This window comes from Thermobia domestica, chromosome 10, assembly GCF_964235325.1.
Source record: "Thermobia domestica chromosome 10, izTheDome1.hap1.1, whole genome shotgun sequence".
Lineage (NCBI taxonomy): Eukaryota > Metazoa > Arthropoda > Insecta > Zygentoma > Lepismatidae > Thermobia > Thermobia domestica.
Genome location: NC_137463.1, coordinates 161,730,284 through 161,744,617, shown reverse-complemented (window position 1 = coordinate 161,744,617; position 14,334 = coordinate 161,730,284). Strand labels below are relative to the sequence as shown.

The 14,334-nt window shown below is 33.7% G+C and overlaps 1 protein-coding gene across 1 annotated transcript in view; it reads left to right on the top strand.

Moving 5' to 3' along the window:
* Nucleotides 1-312: 312 nt before the first annotated feature.
* Nucleotides 313-14,334, top strand: part of LOC145662802 (uncharacterized) — a 36,715-nt gene continuing 22,693 nt past the window's right edge. Inside the window, exon 1 of the mRNA XM_081728691.1 lies at nt 313-375. The gene's annotated coding sequence lies outside the window, so the exon portion shown is untranslated. The remainder of the gene's footprint in view (nt 376-14,334) is intronic.

Sequence of the window (14,334 nt, the reverse complement as noted above, 5' to 3'; positions counted from 1 at the left end):
ATTAGTTTATTGGGTGGCTAAAGTTCTTCGTTCCAGAATCTGAATTTTACTGGAAGTAAATTTTAACATAACACATACTACAAAATAAATTCTACTTGACTGATTTGGTTATTTTGGTATAATATTAAATAAGGAATATTAGTACAGATTATGATATATTTCTTCTGTTTATTAGAAACAATGTTTTCTTTAAAAAAAACTTGGTGATTTTTATTACAAAGCGGCGAAAATTTGAAACTTTAAACTCGTATTGAATCTGCGTTGCTGCGTATAAAAGAGCTAAAATTGGCTAAACTGTTGCCAGTAGGACTACAGAACTTGTAGTAATCACATATTTTGCTTCAACCTCTAGTCCAGCTTCATTCAAGTCAGAAGGTACGTAACATATTTACAGAAACCAATCTAGAGTAATATCACGTTCTATAGTAGTACTTACATGTAATATCTTAAAATTTTGAATCCTGTGTATTGTTCCTAAGCTATTACAGTAAATATATCGGCTGTCACGATCGAGCAGCCTAAAGTATTTACGCTGACGATCTGTCTGGTCCGAGTTCGAATTCCACTAACTATATAGGTTGCCATTTACTATTATGATTCATCTCCCGTAGTCTTCTTCACTATAAAGACACAATCGTGGGACGTAAAACTGAAAAGCAAATTAATATTATAGTAAATGATCTATTTAACACTACAATATAGTATTTCGTACTATAACATAAGTACATGGGGTACGACGACTCAATAGTAGATCACTCACTTGTAGTAACTGGGATACTTGGTTCAATCCCAGGCCATGGAATTCTGTGGTGAACGATATGATGTCTGTGGTTTCTTCCGTTTCCTGCCACAGTTTCATTCCATCAATTCTTTCATTCATTCTCTTTCGCTAATCATCTGTCACTTTTAGCCAATAGGAAATAGCCGTTGAGTGTAAAACACATCCACTCACACAGCCCTCATATATTTATATGAGGTGTTTGTGTTTATATGGGGGTGTTCGTATATGTCGGTCAATTATAGTAGGATAATATATGGTCATATGACATACACATAATCAAGTGTTCCGTGGAAGCAGTGACGTAGGGAAGGGGGGCCCAGAGGAACCGCTTCCCCCTTCAAAGAGGTCCGACAATGTACTTTGGTACTTTGATGTTTGTATTTTTTATATATTTTTATGTTTATATATTATTATGTTTATATATTTCTTGTTTGTATTTTTTCTATATGTACCTATAACAGCACTTGCCCCCTTCCCCCCCCAAACACACATCCTGGCTACGCTACTGCGTGGAAGAATACAATAGTGAAACATTTAATAGTAAGGAATAGTGTAATTTTGTATATTACACTTATCATGTACGCTATTGTTAATTACGGGTGCAAGGTGTCACGGAATGCATATCAGAGATTTGAAACTTTATTTCATGACCTTGTTTTTGTGTATAAATCAAACATCAGTAAGCATGAGCGATTGCAGGGGTTTTAAAGTAGAAAGAAAAAGTCGCAGTGAAGTATTAATGCTCTTCAAAATATTTCTAATTACCAGTGGCGTATCTACAATTTTGTTTCGGGGAGCTTTACTAACTTTCGCGGGGGAACTTTGCCTGGAAATGTGAAAATTCTGCAAGATATTTCATTTACTTTACTATAGTAAGTAAAATTTCGGGTGGTCTTAAGCCCTTATGCCCCCTTAAATACGCCACTGCTAATTACATACAGTTGTTATGCATTAAAGGTGAAATTTATATTCTATATCAATTTCGCTAACCTTTTGTGTGATTAAAATATAAAACTTGTTTTATCGTAAAGAAATCATGAACGCATTGCATGCTGTTTAAAATCTATACAGTAACATAATGAATAAGAATAAATTTAATTTTATATTATTTAGTTCTTGGGTTGCGACATTAAACCAACACAACAGTGATTTGTGTGTGAGTGCATTTCAGATACGTTTCTTAAAATTGTTCCATTTTGATTACATTTGGCAGTTTCTTTAGGGCTTTCCAACCTAGCTTATTTCATAAAGTTGAAATCATTCAAGGATAAAAGGGTTTAAAAGGATTAAATTAAATCTAACTTGGAAATTTGTTGAATAGGTAGTGTAGAAAACAAACTCTCACTATAATTTTCGTAAAATTATTCAATTTTGAGGAGAAGATCTTTTTTAAACTTAAGAATATATTTCTATTGTTTTGTACTGAAATCGATCAAGGATAAGGGGCTGAATTTAACCACTTGAGTTAGTATACCAGAGATAATGGAGGTCAATTCCATGTGAATGAAGAATCCCTAGAAACCACACACTTCTGAACTGTACTTCCTAACCTCCATTCTTAGCTGTATCTATATTAGGTTAAATCAATGGATTAAAACCTGTATAGTAGATGAGACTGTGGTAGTATCGTTAATATGGGCTAGTAATTCACATGCATTTCCTGAACATTATGTTGGTGAAATTAGCTATATTTAATATTTCCCGTATTGTTTCATAATTAATTTCATATACTGTAGTATTGCTTCGTTTTGTAAGTTGGAAATCTATAATCGATACTGCGTTTCAAAAGATTCCCCCCCTTCAATTGACTTCCAGGGACGAGCTTTATGAGTGGTTATGGAGCATTATGAATAACATAATACTGAAGTTTTCTTCCTCTCTTCACTATTCCATTATCTATTTTTTAAAATCTAATTCCAACTGCAAGAAATAACACAATTGTAACATCTTGTATTGTCCTTTTTTTTTTATTTACATGTACGTCGACCATTTATCTTTAGAGTTCCTGAAACTTTTAAACTAATTAATAAAAATTGCTGAAATTTTGTTCGATGCAAATATCGACAGAGATTATTGATTGATATACTTTACAATATCAATAGATTAACAGCGTTGCCAACTCAACATACAGTTACATTTTCTCTACATGTTAAACGAAAACTTACAAAACCACATGTATTATTCAGTATTACAAACTATAGACACTACAGTATACACTTCGTGAACATCCACATTTTGGAGGCCTCTAGGACAGCAATAACACTAGTAAAAAGGATATGTCAGTCACATCGGAAGTACCTTAGTTTCGAATACTATGACCATAATATAACACATTTCTAACAAGTAGGAACAAAGTTACAAGGAATTGAGGATTTGACATTTTTTCAAAAGGTTTTGTTTCGAAAAAGTGTTTATATAAGTATTACACTCAATTACATGTACGGTTTCGAATAAATGAAAGGATCATAGTACCTTTTAGATTAATTTGAAATATCAACCCTTATTAAAGATACCAAAACATAGTAGAGATCTCTATGCTACTTCAAATGACGTGATTGTGGGAAATTGTTTTAAGAAACGTCCCTTCCGTCTCTTTTTTATAGCATTAGCAATAGCTTTTGATAGTTGTAATTACAAGTTCTTCCAATTATATAACTTAAAGCAGTGTTGCGAACTTTAAAAATTTTCATATGTTAGGAACAATTTGAAATATTAAATTGCTGTAAAGGATATTATGATGATAAAATGACACCTTAATTACTGAAATCGCTTTACATTTACAATATGCATATTTGATCCGCCATATTGGACGCCATCTTGAATATTTAGATATATGTAACTTTGTTTAAGAACTGGACTTCATTTCTGAATTTATTGACCCGAGAAACATAGAAAATGACACCTTATTTACAGAAATCGCTTTACATTTACAATATGCATATTTAATCCGCCATATTGGACGCCATCTTGAATATTTAAGTTTGCCCAAGTGTGACAAAGTGGAATCAAGCGGTTTCGGAATCTACACATACTAAACTATCAAATTCAATCATAAAACCTTTGCCATACCACAAAAAAAGTTTTCGGTCTTGGCACCCGGACTAAAGAAGGCAAGTCTGTAAAAGGCCATGTTCTAAAAACCCTACACATGGTTTCTTCATATACAGATTCTTGGGTAGCAGTTGCATGCAGAAACAAACACAACCAATACGAGTCCTTGTGTAGGAGTAAGGCGTAAATTTAGCAAAAAGTAGGAAAAAATGTTGATATTGAAAACTTAGAAATTATTTCTATATAATAAATAAAATTTTTGACGTGCAAAGCTATTCGTCAATCACTTTGTATACATATGGATTTATTATAGGTATATTAGCATTCACTTTCCAGTGACGGTATGTCTTGATCACTGAAAAACCAGAGACGGTATGTCTTCGTCACTGAAAAACCAGAGGCGGTATAGCATACCACCGAATACCGTCTCACTTTGACCACTGGTTATATCCCGATGACCTTAAACTTTTTACATGTATTAAATCAATTAATAAAACGTTAAAAAAAAACCGGTGCAGCTTCAATATTATACAGTAAATGAAAACGCACTACCCGTTGTAAGTTGTATAATTGATTTAGGAACAATATATGATACGAAATTTATATTTGAAACTCACATTGAAAGCATAGTAAATGAAGTAAACAGAAATCTTGGATTCACTGTAAGAATTATTCGGGAATTTAGAAAACCTTTCATTCTTCAAAAATTTTAACAAACTTAAGTTCGCTCCAAGTTTGAATACGTGACGTTTGTTCGCAACCCAGACATAAAAACAAACTCATTAAAGACAGAAAAATCGAATCCTGATGTCTAAGGTATCTTGCTTACATGCAAACAAACAATTTTCTAAGAACTGAAAACTGTTATTCACTAAATAGGGATTTGGAAACCATAAATCTTAGGCAAACCATAAGGTTTGCATGACATAATATTCTCGTGCAAAATCTCAATAAAAACTAAACTGGTTCCGAGTTTTCAAATAAACGGACTGAATAGAAAAACAGATAGAGCTAATGCTCTCTATTCGCAACTACAGTTGGTAAATTTTGATAAATAAACTTATGCTACAGAGAAAGAGCACGACAAGACGAAGAACATAGTCTTATAAGTAATTTGCTGACATCTTATGTAGAGTTAAATATAGAGCTTCTGGGAAGTAATTTTTTTAAAACGACTATACCTAGGCACAATACTTATTTCTTTTACTGTAGTAAATTGTTAAAGTAAAGTTATAACATCTGGATCACAAGGTGAACATACTACATGAAATCACAATCCATTTTCAGCATCACTTTAGGCTACTATTGGAGGAGAAGGCTTGAACAGGGAGACCTCTCCTGACCGCGCTACTGCCAAATTTAATAATATTTAGTTTTAATTTGTTGCAACGACCAAAGTTCATCAGGGACTACAATCAGTAATAATATGTATTTCCCATTTTCCGCCGCTAATGTAACTTTTACGTCCATCCGTCCGTTACTCCACATAATAATTCTTGCACGAAAAAGCTACTTTTTGAACTTGTTCTTTTCAATAGATAGATAGAGCAATTATTTCGAACGAGTTCATTAATGGAGTCAATCCGTTAACATCTTCATGACTAACGGTGACTTTTTAACGGTAGCTATCCATATTCTATCTACATTAATAAAAATGAATGTAATGAAATTTGACGACTACTCCTCTTAGACTGCTGCACCGATTTTGATAGTTTCTGGTATATAAGTGGACTTTAGCTTAACTTAGATTCCTAGCATTTTTGGGGCATGGGAGATGAGAAGGGATGAGGAGTGGGTAACAAGGGGTAACATGTAAAAATAATTTTTAAAAATACAGATATTAGTGTTTAATTAATAGTCTCTGGGGTCGCTGAGGTGAATAGTGACACTTCTGATGTTTAAGTCCAAATTAATCCCCATTGGTAGGGGTGAGGTGTGTAGGAATGGAGTTACATTTAAAACTAATCGAAAACAACCTGTATTAGAGCACAATCCATAGTTTTCGGGCTCACTGAGATGAATAGTACACCGATGTCGTTTAATTCCAGGTTCAGCCTCTATCGACGTGGGAAGTGATAAGGGATGGAAATACTGATTTTTATCGTTACACTTTCATTGGCATGCGTATCCTAAAGAGAGAATAGAATGGAATGAAATGAAATATTTCAGTTTAACCTTCCACGAATATGCCTTTAGGTTAAGGGAGACGATGATTAAGGCAAGTGAATGATGGTGGAAAGAGAATGTGAGAGGAAATTTGAGTACCCCGGGGAAACCCACGGACACAATACTATCCACCACAAACTTACTTGGCCGGGGATCGAACAAGGAACCCTACTTATCAAAGATAAGCGCTCTACCATTGAGCCACCGTGCCGCCTCCTAAAGAAAAAAGTAGGAGTTGAAATGCTTTTCATAAACGTATTCTCCCTATGCTAAAAACGAGGATTTTAGGTAGTTCATTTATAAATGTACACTCATGTCCAAAATGATTGTCGCGTATCTATAACTGTCTTTTTGTAAGAATATAATTTGATAATGATTTTGCAGGGTACTTTTAATACTGATGCTATGTGTATAATCGGGAAATGTATGTTTGTGATAAATTTCATAGGAAAAGAATTATAAATACAAAAATTAGAATGAGTAAACCAAATGTTGTTAAATGGACAAGAAAGTTTCATTTTCGTTTTGTTGTTCTTATTTACTGCGCTTTTGACATGAAATTTGCCACATACATGTCTTTGCCGATTATACACATACTAACATTACAAGAAGTACCGGGCGAATTCGTTATCAAATTATATTTCTAGAGCAACATATTTATACACATGCGACAATAATTTTGGACATGAGTGTACGTTTCGAGTAACGCTAATATGCAAACCTCAAAACATTTAAGTTACAGGTTGCATGACAGCTAGACAAAAATATCTTGATGTCGTTATTCTTTATTACAAACGTAAGCCTATTCATTCATAAATGTAGGTTTCGAAGAGTTTCTCTTTTAGCTATAATGGACAAACACAGTATGCATGGGTTTTCTCGAGGTTCTCACCTTTCCTCCCAATTTCTTCATTCCACCCTTCTATTAATTATCTCCTTTAGCCTACACGGCATGATCGTGGGATGTAAAACTTCATTTCATTTCGTTACTGTCTTTAGCAGAATTTTTGTTCTTGATTTCCTTCTTCATTGTTATACAGTAACTTTGATTTGCATTTTTAATTATTCGTTTTCTATATTGCTATTACTTCATTATTATTATTATTATTATTATTATTATTATTATTATTATTATTATTATTATTATTATTATTATTATTAATAATAATAATAATAATAATAATAATAATAATAATAATAATAATAATAATAATAATAATAATGTTTGTTTCAGTTAATGCATGAGTTTCGAGAAAAACTATTTCCTCAAAAGGGATTTCATTCCTACAAAGATTGGGTGGTGTTCATGTTACGCCTTCTTTCGAGCCAGTAACATTTATGTATCAGGAAATTTTATTAGAATCATCTTGAAAGCAGCCTAGCGAACACTTTTCGTTTTAACCGACGCTTTCTACTGTCAAAATATTGGAAGGGGAAGAGGAAGAGATGTAGAGAAAGAATGTGTATTTATTTAGCAATGGTTGGAATATCTGGATGATTTTCTTTTAATAAATAATAACAATAATAAAAAATTCTTCAAGCATAAACTGAGCACTTCTGCTGACATGAGTATCATCTTTGCGGCAATAGCTGTGTTGTGAATATTACATATTGATACTTAGAGAATCTAGCAGAAGCATCCGACTTCCCACGGGAAGAATTATGTTTATGTGTAATATTTGAAAATAACTGAGTGGAAGAAATAATGATAAGCAACGTCATCGGCGTTTCGTTTGTTAATTCCCGAGACAGATGACATAATATTCTTGAATAAATGACCTTTGAAACTATGAACTCAACATTAATTTTAGTTATTTTGAATATTTTATTTTTTAGTCTTTCTTACTCTGATGTGAAGGGGACTGAACTTGAACTTAAACGACATCCATAGTGTCACTACTCATCTGAGCGACTCGGAAAACTATTGATTCGACACTATCACCTGTTTTCAATTACTTTTACATACCTCCTCTTCACATCTCTATTGGTGTTAGAAGTGTCTTACCCGCACATTTTTTTTTAGATTGTAACTCATATGTGTGTATATTCACTTGTTTTAAAAAATGAGTTTCCATTTCGAGTTTCATCAACCTAGCACATGGGCTCGTGAAATATTCTATATTTGACATACATTTTAAACCGCCCCTTCCTCTTTTAACCTCTGCCACCATTAGAATATACACCAAATAATTGTAAATACTCTTTAGTCTCTTCCAGATTTTGGTCTTTTCGATAGTTACTTGAAAGTATACGAAGCTAACACTGTGGATTTGTATACCGGATAAACTCAGAGGTTATTTCACTCAAGTTCACTATAAATTATATAATATTCAAGTGAACTGTAGATGTTTGAAAAGGTATAATAATAATATTCCATGCATAAACATTCCTCACAAACTTCTTTTTTCTATTTACTTTTTATATACAGGATTTCTACTAACAACAACGTCACGTCATTGCATTCCTTCAAGTGTTATATTGTTTGAAAATAACAATGTTGAACTGAAGTATTCTTGTACATCTCGGTATTAGATAAATAATTTTATCGGTTTAATAAGCAACTCATTGTATGGAATTACGTAATATATTATGCGTTTATGGCAGGAACTTTATATTGTTATAGCAGGAAATCAATACAGATTTGTCCCTGTAATTCCACCTCGGTATATCGTAACGAATAATAACCAAAAGATCCATACGGAGTAAAATTGAGATAGCGTATGACTCAAGAAATGTAATGCATAAACTCACTACAAGTCGGAAATATTTAAATTTGACTGACTACAGCGTGTGAAATAAGTTTCCTTCTTCAAATGCATTCACATATGATATCGTGTTTAATTTCTAGATGTACTTTCTTCTTTCTTAAGTTTGCTTTTGTTTTGTTTGACGGAAGCTTCTTTAAACAAGTATTTCTGTAGATGACCAAAATTGTGTGTCATTTTAATTAGTTTCCAAGTATTAATTGTGTTGAATAAACTATGAGTTTTAAAAAAAGTTTATTTCCAGCATTTTCATTCCCCCACATTTAAAGATTACTTACAAATTTAAACAACAAGATCAGCTCTTAAGGCGTATAGTTTATATCTTAACTAAGACCAGTGAACAGGCTTCCAAAACACACAGTTTTGCTGCTTTAGATGTATTCTAAAACTTTGAAATACGCAAAGAGATTCTGAAGTTACGAACATAATCACAGTGCGATACTGAAAAGAGCGTAACAAATGAAAATTGAACATAAAATGAAAATTTTACTAAGCGTCAATGAACACTATTTCACTGAATATCTTGAGTGTTTAATAACATTAATGTGTCACTGTAATCAAAAATGTCAGCGAAGTAGAGCAAATTGACAGCGCGTAAGCGTTTTAAAAAAAAGTTGAGTGGGTTAAAATTTCAGTAATGTTTCATTGTCTCCAGAAACAAACCACTTTTAAAATAAGAATTTATATTCATTGACAGTAGAATAGTAAGTAAATATACTGACATCTATAAAATCGCATTAGAATGCTTTCCTTGTTTTAAATAATATAAAATAAAAGGACTTGTACCACTTTCACTGTAATTTTTTCACGAAATCTTGAAATATCAAGCAAAATATCTTTGGACGCGCCCTCCGAAATATCACAGTATAAATAAAGGTACAAGTTTTTAGTAATAAATTCTTACAGTTTTATTGGTAAAGGACCCGTGAAAGGTGCAGTGCGTCCTTTATATTAGGCGCCCTTCCGAGACCACATCAAAGATGAACGATTTTATTTACTCTTCTGTATAGCACAGTTCTGTACAATGAATACACACAATTACTGTTTGCGAAGAACCCGTGAAAGGTACAGTGCGCCCTTTACATAAGGCGCCCTACGAAACATCACATTATAAATAAGTGGTTTTAGTTATCTTGTATACGAGCTTTGTATAATAAATTCAAATTCTGACTGGTAGTACAGAACCTGTGAAGAATACAAGCGCCCTTTACATAAGATGCCCTGCGAAATATCACATTATTGTTTTTTATTTTATTCTTCTGTATTTCAGTTTTGTATTATGAATTCATACAGTTGCTGTTGGCAGAGAACAGATAAAGAGTATAATCGCTTACAAAAATATTATAAAGTTATATATCTATGAAACGAAACAATGTGATACATCAAGAATAGTTCGGATAGTCAAACGTACGATGCATTTATGTAATACTACACTGACACTAGTCTCTAATTTACGATTTTTACGGCATCGAAGCTTTCACAGTCTTAATATTCATCCATATATCCGAGCATATTGATTGTTTCTGTGTGTTTTAAAGCAGTGTTCAGATAATCAGTACCTTTTGTATTTCTGAAATATAGCTGTATTAATTTCCATAAAATGTGGTCTTCCTGTCACCACGGCACGGCGCGTCCTCAGGTTGTGGATCGAGGAGAAGGCCTCTGGGATATAGAGGTTAGCTGCGAATATACTGAGTAAGCAGTCGCGGACAGACAAGGGGTGATAACCCAGCTTGAGAATTTAGTATGAGGCTAACAAACTCACCCTGTAAAAAAAGGATTGTTCAGATAAGTTCGCAGAATCCTCTGATCAGAACTGATAACTTGGCACGAACTCAGCAAAGTAAAATCGACATGAGATCTGGAACATGAAATATAAGAAGTTCCTATAGGACAGGCGAGTTAAAATTTGCAAAAAATGAGTTTAGAAATAGAGGTTGGACATAGTGAGATATCAAGAAGTTAGATGAGAAGGAAATGGAGGAGTCAAGTCGGGAAATTTTACGTGCTTTTACGGGGAACAAATTAAAAATTACCAACTAGAAACAGGGCTTTCCGTTCACAATAGACAATTACATAGGTTGAATTTGTTAATGATAGATTTTCTTTCACTTCCCTTAAGGGTCGGTGGTGTAATATTATTGTTTTAAATTCACATGCCCCAACAGAAATAAGGATGGCGATTTAAAAAATACAGTTTTTACGAAAGAATAGAACGGGTATTTGATCATCTCCTGCAATATCATATGAAAATTCTGTTAGGCGGTTTCAATGCGAAGGTAGGACGAGAGGGTATTTTCAAACCGATTATAGGGAATAAATGTTTGCATAAGGAAGGTTGTGACAAGACAACGGCGTTAGACTCGTGAACTGTGCAATATCCAGAAACCTTATCGTGAAGATTACAAAATTCCAACATCGCGAAATTCATAAATATACTTGGACTTCATTAGATGGAAAAACACATATTGAAACTGATCATGTTTTAGTAGGCAGAAAAGAACAGTCTAGCACAACTGATGTTCGGTCGTTCAGAGGAGTTGATTGTGATAGTAAGAGGGAGACTATCGTTGAATAAAGGAAATATTCAATATCTGAAAACGGAGCGGTTTATTTTATTTTATTTTTTTTAATAGAGGAGAGTCAGGTGAGAGGGGAGCCAGATTGAAGTATGGAATAGATTCTTGTTTTTAGAAGGTTCGGAGTGCACCAGTGTTCAAGATACTTGGTTGAAATTAGAGATAACATTAAAATTTCAGCAAAAGAAATATTGGGTCACGCAGAAATACGTAGGAACAAAGCATGGTTCAACCAGGAATGTACTAAAGTAGCAGAGAAGAGAAAACAGAAGAAACAGCGTTGGTTACAAAATCCGAATGAAATAACTACATAAAATTTCATTGTCATCTGGCAGAAAACTTCTAAAACTTTTAGAACAAAGAAACGCGACTTTTGAAAGTTAAAATTAATTAACTTGAAGATAATAGTGAAAACAAAAACATTCGGGACATGTATAAATGCATCAACGAACTTAAGAAAGGCTATCAACTTCATGCTTATATATTAAAGAAACCTAAAGGAGCAGTTCGCACTGATACAGATAGCATCTTAAATAGATGGACAGATTTCTTTGACGATTTGCTTAACACATAGCCAAAAACTAATGGGCGTGGAGAAAGTGAAATGCATGCAGCATAACCGTATATTCCAGAACCTAACCAGACAGAAATAGAAATCGCTATTTAAGAAAATTAAACACACATCTCCGGGTGTAGACGAAATTCTGGTTGACTTAATTTTAGCTGGAGGGGAAAAATGTAGAGCAAGATACACAAACTAATTCTCCTTATCTGGAACAATGAGGAATTACCACAAGAGTGAAGAGAATCAATCATTGTTCCAGTTCAGAAGAAAAGCAGCAAAACAGATTTAATAATTATTGAGGCATTTCTCTTGTCAACATCCAATAAATCCTCCTAAACATTGTATTAGCAAGATTGACTCCATACGCAGATGAAATTATTGGAGATTATCAGCCCGGATTTAGGTAAAATTGATCAACTATCGAACAGATATTTACTATTCGACTAATACTTGAAAAGAAGTGAGAGAATACAACATCCTGACACATCAATTATTGACTTTAGAATCTGGTAGGAGGGAAACATTGTACAACATGCTTACAGAATTTGCAATACCGAAAAAGGTAGATTAATTGAGATATGTTTAAATGAATCCCAAAGTAAGGTTCGAGTAGGGAAATTCTTGTTCACGAGCTTTCACGTTGAGAATGGCCTGAAACAAGGAGATGCGTTGTCGTTATTATTATTTAACTTTGTTCTGGAGAACACTATAAGGAAAATCAAAGATAGCAATCAGGTTCTAGAGCTGAATTGTATTTGCCAGGTTATGGCGTATGCTGATGATGTAAATTTAATAGGGAATGATAGAATAATAGAAAGGAATGCAGAAATCTTAATTAACGCTTGCAGGGATAGGCCTATAGGCTTAAAAGTCAATGCTGAGAAAACTAAATTAACGGAAGTTTGGCGGGATCGTAATTCATCATTTTATGGATGCGTTAAAATACCAACTTATATTTTCTTGCGACAAAGTGGATACTTTCAAATATTTAGGATCATTATTAACAGACCAAAACCATAATCACTAAAAAAATTGATGTCAACTGAAAGCGGGGTTTTGGTGCTATTATTCAGTTAAAAATCTTTTGTTGTCGCTAATTCTGGTGAGGAGTTTGTAGCTCAAGATATAAAACGATAATCATGGCTGCTGTGCTGTATGGTTGCAAAACATGGTCACTGACTCTGAGGGAAAATCGCAGACTGAAAGTATTTGAAAACAAGATTCTTAAACCAATATTCGAACTCCAAAAGGAACGGGATTGGGGAAAGGCGGAAACTTCATAAGGAGGAACTGCATAATTTTATACCGTTTACCAAACATTGTTAGGGTCATCAAGTTTAGGAGGCTCAAATGGTCAGGTTATTTAGCCAGATTGGAAGAAATTAGAAACGCTTTCGAAGTTGTAACTGGAAATCCAAATAGGAAAATGACCGTTAGGAAGATCGAGGCGCAGATGGGAGGATAATATTAAAATGGTTCTCGCAGAGATTGAAATATAAAGTAGAAACTGGGTTCAGTTGGCTGACAGAAATCAATGGAGAGCTTTTGTAAACGCGGCAATGAACCTCCTGCGTTCATTGGCGTGCTATATTAAGTTGTTGATACATTTAGCTTCTTTTTATTTGACAGAAATATTATTACAGGAACTAAAAATTTTTTCTGTAGTAAAGAAGATTTCGATTCGAGATTAACTATTTACGTTAATACTAAAACAAATTTGGTGGTGATTTTGATATTAAATGGCACCCATACTTTCTTTCAAAGTCTCTCTCTCTCTCTCCCTCCCTCTCTCTCTCTCTCTCTCTCTCTCTCTCTCTCTCTATTCCTCTTTGTATGACGCCCTTTTAGTAGACTTGTCCACCGCCCTCATTAGTATCCCAGCACGGCCCTGGAACCAGTACAAGTCCAGAATCGCATTTCATAAATATTTCAATAAGAAACTTATATTATGTTGTAAAATGAAATCTTTGAATTTTACGTCCCACGGTTATGCCGGTTAGGTTAAAGGAGACAGTGATGATGAGTAATGAATGAAATGTTGAATGAAGAAAGTGGGAGGAAACGGGAAAACCCCAAGGAAACCCACAAACAAGGTGTTTGTCTACCACAAAGTTTACTTGGCGGGAGCTGGGATCAAACCCGAGACCCCAAGCACCAGAGGTGAACGCTCTAGCACTGAGACACCGCGACCCCTTTATATTATGTTATTCTACACAATTACACGTGAAGTTCATTTTGAATTATCTAATGACTTCAAAATTGTTATACTAACCATAGGAATGCATATTCCATGCATTCAACTATTATTTTTGACGTAAGTATAATGGCTTATTTTGCACAATTGCTGCTCTTCCACTTACCAGTTCAACTATACAGATTCCAGAATCTTCAAGTATTTTTTCAACATAGTGTAATTAGTGAAAACAT